We start from the raw sequence: 5643 nt of genomic DNA on the forward strand, positions 1-5643 counted from the left end.
GCCCTTGCAACTCGCCCTGGCTCCCCTGAGTGGGCATGGCCTCAGCCCCAGGTGGGCAGCCCCCTCAGCTCTGGCCACTGGCACAAGATGGGGTGAGCCTCGGAAGAGGCTGTGGGGTCCCAGGAGCCAGGAGCCAGAAGTCGCGCTGGTCTCCAGCCCTGTTTGTTCTACTTTGCGTGCAGCTCCCACAGGCTTCAGGCCCTATAGGCTTGGACACGCATGCCGTGCTGCGCCCGTGGGCCTCCCCTGCACACTGGCTCGCTGGAGGGGGACCCAGCTTAGCTGAGACTTCCAGGTTGAACGAGAGAGAGGGCACGGGGGCACAGAGATGCACAGAGGTGGAGGAGGGGCACCAGGCTAGGGGCCACCACTGTGTATCTGGAGCCAGCCAGGTCTCCCAGAGCAGCAGAGGCTGGTGGCCTGAGTCCTAGCCTGGATGACCTGGGGCCCAGGACCTGTGGCAGTAGGATGACTCACAGTTTCTGGAGCTGTGGCCGGTGGTCCAAAAGCTGCTTGGGTGTTGCTCCGAACATGCTCAAGCCCAGAGGACCTGCCCCTCCAATGGGTCTCCAGGGACCTGGGCCCCAGAGGGCAGGCTCAGGACACAACCTCGCCCTTGGAGGCCACACATAGTGGGCAGCTACTGTGAGCTGGCCAGGCTCAGCACCCTCACGACCCCAACATCAGCCTGGCCAGCTCTGCGGTCACATCCATGCCAGAGTAGGGGCCTTCAGTGGAGGGCAAGCCCTTAGCTGGCAGCAGCCAGCTGGGCACTCAGACAGAATGAACTCCAGGGCATGAACTCCACTAAGACAGGGCTGGCTAGGATGGAAACTGAGCAGGACAGGTGACAGCTCCGACTCAGGCTCCATCTGCCTTTCCTGGCCAGGCCAGAGAAGTCCCTGCGGGTTACCTCCTTCCATGACTTGGAGCTAGACCTGGGGAGGGGCAGAGTCACCCACACCTGGACATGGGGTAGGGCAAGCAATGGCTCTAGAGCTGGTGGGGCTCCAGGAGACGGGGAAGAGCACCAATCCCTGGAGGCACGCCTGGTGCAAGGGCCCCCCTCCTTCCCAGGCCAGCGTACAGGGCCAGGTCCTGGTGGCGGGACCAGGGCTGGGGCCAGTCTGCAGGAGAGTCCCCCACTGCTATGCTCCCTCCAGGCTGTGCCTGTGCTCTGCAGAGACTTTCCAGACCCTCAGGTGGCCTTTGCTGGAAGGACCCAGATCTGGCCCCAGGAGCATCCCAGGGCAGCCTCGGCTGGGCGCTGAGTAGCATAGGAGGCATTTGGACCCCAAGATGCAGCAGCAGGGTGGGGGCTCCAGGACCCCATTCCAAGGAAGGGCACCCTCCAGGGAAGCCCAGAGTAGCTGGTCAGGTCAGGTCTGTGGCCCCGTCTGCAGCCCTGCAAGGCCCTTCCTGCCTGTCGCGTTGCTGTGTGGGCAGGGTTGGGCGGGCGGGTGAGCAGAGTGGATCAGGAGGCAGGTCCGGGCTGTTGGAGCGCTGGGCCAGTCTCCTGAGTCTAGGGTCCAACCCAGGTCTGAGAGTCCAGAGCATCCCTGAGGCTGTGGGAAGGGCCTGCACTGTCCTCAGCTCTATCCTGGGCTCCCCTGGCCCACCCTCGATCCTGGGGCTTCGGCAAAGTCTCTGGTTCAGAAGAAGAAGTGGCAGGCCGGCGGACCGAGGTGTTTTCCAACCTCAGGCCACTTCCCCATTCCTGGGAAATGAGGAGGGCAGGGTCGAGGCAACCCAGAAGCTGAGCTGCTTCTTCCCTTCTTCCTGCCCAGAGCCCCTCGCCCTTGCCGCCCAAGCAGACCGGGCAGCCCTGGTCAGGGGTGTGTGACACTCCCATGTGCGCACCTGTTCTCAGGCCAGGTACACCAGCGGGAAGCCCTCCGCCCGCAGCTCCCGCAGCTCCTGCAGCTCCCCCGTCCTGAACCCCAGCTGCACCTGGCTCCACAGCCTGAGCTGGGCTGGCCTCCTGTGGCAGCCATGGCCCTCACCCTCCGGAGGAAGGTGCTCCTGGGGTGGCTGAGGCCTGTCATCCCAGTGGGAAGCCAGAGGCTCAGGGAGAGGCCACCTTATCTGCCCGTGCCCCCACCGTGGACAGTGAGGCTGCGACTTGACCCAACCTGGTGCACGGCAGGTCCCTTGTCCTTCCCTGGTTCCAAGTGGGGCACAACTGTGCACACCTGGAGGCGAGAGGTGCTGCTGGGAGTAGGCACCAGCACAGGGCCCGTCCAGGTGGGGAGGGTTGGAGGCATGCCCTCCTGGAACATCCGCAGGCCAGGCAGGAAGCCGAGCGCTGAGTCATGGCAGAGAAATGGAGAGAATGGAAAAAATCCTGCACTTTCTCTCTGGCTGGACCTCCTACCCCCAGAAATCCCCCCTTTGGAGCTGCCTAGACCCCTCCTGTTCTGCTTGCAGACGTTGGGTGGGGGAGGGGGTGGGGAGGGGGTCCCTAGGGGTGAAGGTGCCTCCTGGCTTGGGCACTGGAGGACCCACTCTGCCCACGCCCACCCCTCCTCATTGCCTACTTGTGACCCAGGTGGGCCCAGGGTCACCCAGCCAAGTCCACAGCAGAAGCACTGACCCACAGCTGGCCTTCCCGGCTTGGTGGGTGGACTTGCCCCAGGGCTCTGAGCTAAGCCCCTCTACACATGGGCTCATGGCCATTCCCCGGAGCTGTGGTGGCACCCTTGGCAGGGGTTAGGGCAGCTCCCGGGGCCCCACCCCAGCCATACCTGCACCACTTGGCCCCGTGGTATACCCCTCCAAATGCTCCCTGTCTCCATTGCTGCCCTGAACCTACCCCAAGGAAAGGCCAGGGGCCTAGCCAGGCCTGAAATCTAGTCCCAGGAGGGGTTGTTGGGAGGCACTGGGCCCAGGCAGGCGCTGATGAGTCTGGGCAGACCCTGATGGGTCCAGGCAGGCGCTGATGGGCCCGGGCAGGCGCTGATGGGCCCGGGCAGGCGCTGATGAGCCCAGCCAGCACTGAGCCACAGGTCCTCACTGCCTCAGCACCCAGCTCAGGCCCTGCTGGAGGGCTTGGGGGCTGGGTATGGCCTCAGGGCACCCTTGACCAGGCTGGGGGGTGGGGACAACGCAGGAAGGGAGAAGGTAGAACCATGAGGACTGTCAGTCACCTGAAGTCTGCCATATGACCCCTGCCCTGGGTCCCCAGCCCCTTCTGCACACCGGTAGGGGCACTCCATCAGGTGGTGCGAGCATGCCGTCCAGAGGCGTACAAGCTCTCGGCCCCCAGCTGAACCCTGGGAGTGACCTCTGTCCTTGAGCTCCCCGGGACCTCAGGCAATGTGGGGCCAGGGCTGGCCCATATTACACTCTGCCTGGGAGGGTGCCCTGTACCACCATCTGCCCATCTCCCTGTCCTTGCTTTCTGGGTGTCCAAGTGTCTGCCATGCCTCCACCTTGGTAGTTTCAGAGTGGCTTGCAGGTGGCAGGGGCAGGGAGCCTGACTCCTGGTTTCTGGAAGCTCCATGTCTTCGGTTTCCACCTGCCCTGGAGTTTCCTCCCAGTGCACCCATCAGTAGGCAGCTCTGGGGCGGAGCCTCCCCACAGTGCAGGAAGCCACACTCACCTTGGGGTGTGGCCTGCAGCACTGGCCCCAGGATCACTCTGTCCTGCCAGGCCCTCCCCAGCCCTCAGCCTGAGGGACCTTCCTCATCCTGCCCTGCAACGCCCACGTTGCTCCACAGCCCTAAAACCTCAGAGGCTCCCCATTGCCTACCGAAGACAGGCACAGCCACCGGGCCTCAGCCCTCAGGTGCAACACGGGCTGCTCTCCGGTGTGCCAAGCTGGGCAAGTACTCACCGGGTCTGCGCAGCGTGCTTTACCTGCCCCTGCCTGCTGCCCCTGCTCTGCTGGCCGCCTCTCACCTCCAGGACCAGCTGGTGGGAGCCCTGCATCACCTCTCGGTACTGGGCTTCGCCTCTCTCCAGGGCCCAGTTGGCCGGGTCAGGGTTGCCAGGGCTGCAGGGCTGCAGGGCTGCCAGGGAGTGCTTGCTAGACTGAACTGGCCACCGTGCAGCTGCAGGGCTATGGCCTGGTGGGAAGAGTCATCCAGGCCTGGTTCCTGTCACCCCTCATGATGCCACAGGCGAGGGGAGACAGCTGCACCCCACATTTACAGGTGGGTAAACCGAGGCTCAGAAAGGCGATGTGGCTGGCCAGGCCCCCAGCGAGCAGTAGCGATCCGGACGTGAGCTGGAGTACAGAGCCACACCAGGGCTCCGTCCAGGGCAGGGGCCGGCTGCTGGGCAGGGCCCACTCTGTCCATGTGAGGGTGAGGAGGCGGTCTTGGGCTAGGGCATGCTTGCTGGGAGGGGCTGGGCTGGGAGGAGCCCAGGCAGCAGGTGCTGGCATGGCCAGGGGCGAGGGGACTTCAGCAAGGGTCCGTTCTCCCGGTGGGCCCTCGGGCTCACAGAGGTGACTTGGCAATCCATGCTTTCAGGGAGACCTGGGCAGAGCCCACCACTGTGGCCTGGTCTGTGGGAGTAGGTCAGCCCGCAGCCACTGCCCCCAGAGCCCAGGCACTCTGCAGGGCCCCCGTCAGCCCCCTGGGCTCAGAGCGGCAGCCAGGCAGGGCTGGGCTGTCAGATGGGCTCAAACCAGGCCTCCGAGCTTCCGCTCTCCATGTGCCTCTGACCTGGAAAACACAGAGTAGCCCTGGCTGGACCCTGACCCAGCGGCTAAACAACCCCTCCCCTGTGGCCCAGGCCTGAAGGCTCAGCCCCCGGGACCTGGTGTCCACCCCTGGGCCAGGCAGGTGGGCCGCCCGCCCACAGGTGCCACAGGCTGTCCGTGCTGCAGGCCAGGTCTTTATCCCGCCTGCCTGGCCAGGCCCCAACACATGCACACGTGAGCAAATGTGCCCAGGCACACAGGCACACGCGTGGCCTGCGGCTGGTCAGACTGGTTCTACCTGGCTGCCCTGGGGCCTGGCAGGGCCACACAGCCTGGTCTGCCAGGAGGCTGCTCTCGCCTGTTCCCAGACGTGGGGTCTTCGCTTGTGAGCCAGGCAGCACTGCCCACCTGAGGCCATGTGAGACCTGGCACCTCACAGCTGGGGTCGGGTGGGGAGACCCCAGCTGTGGCAAAAGGAAGCCCCCCACCCCCACCCCAGCCCTCTGCCCTGGGGCCCTTCCAGTCAGGTGAGGTCTGGCATCCAGCCTGCCCTACGGCCACTCCGGCCACTCCCGCCTCCCGTGGGGGCCCTCACCCCACCACCAGGGGAACCAGTGTCAGAGCACTCTTTCACCATCCACGTGTCCCCAGCGGGTCCTGCTGTTCCTCCGTTACCCTGTGGCTGACGGTGACTCCACCACGCTGGGTCACGAATTATCCCCAGCCCCTGAGGAGGCCGCAGAGCTGAAGGGGCGCATGTACCTGCAGGGCACAAGAACGTTCAGGCTTGGCTTGTCTGCGTGAGGGTGGGCCTGCGGGATAACGGGGTGCCGGCACACCGGCCAAGCCCGGCACCTTCATCCGCGGACCGATCCCGGTCTGCGGCCGGCGGATCTAGCGAGCTCTCTTCCCCGCCAAGCCCTGGCCGGAGGGCACCTCGGCGAGGAAGCTCACCGCCGCGCCCGCAGGCTGCACCGATGCGCAGCGCCGCGCAG

This window comes from Tupaia chinensis, unplaced genomic scaffold (assembly GCF_000334495.1).
Source record: "Tupaia chinensis unplaced genomic scaffold, TupChi_1.0 Scaffold000548_1, whole genome shotgun sequence".
In the NCBI taxonomy this organism is placed as follows: domain Eukaryota; kingdom Metazoa; phylum Chordata; class Mammalia; order Scandentia; family Tupaiidae; genus Tupaia; species Tupaia belangeri.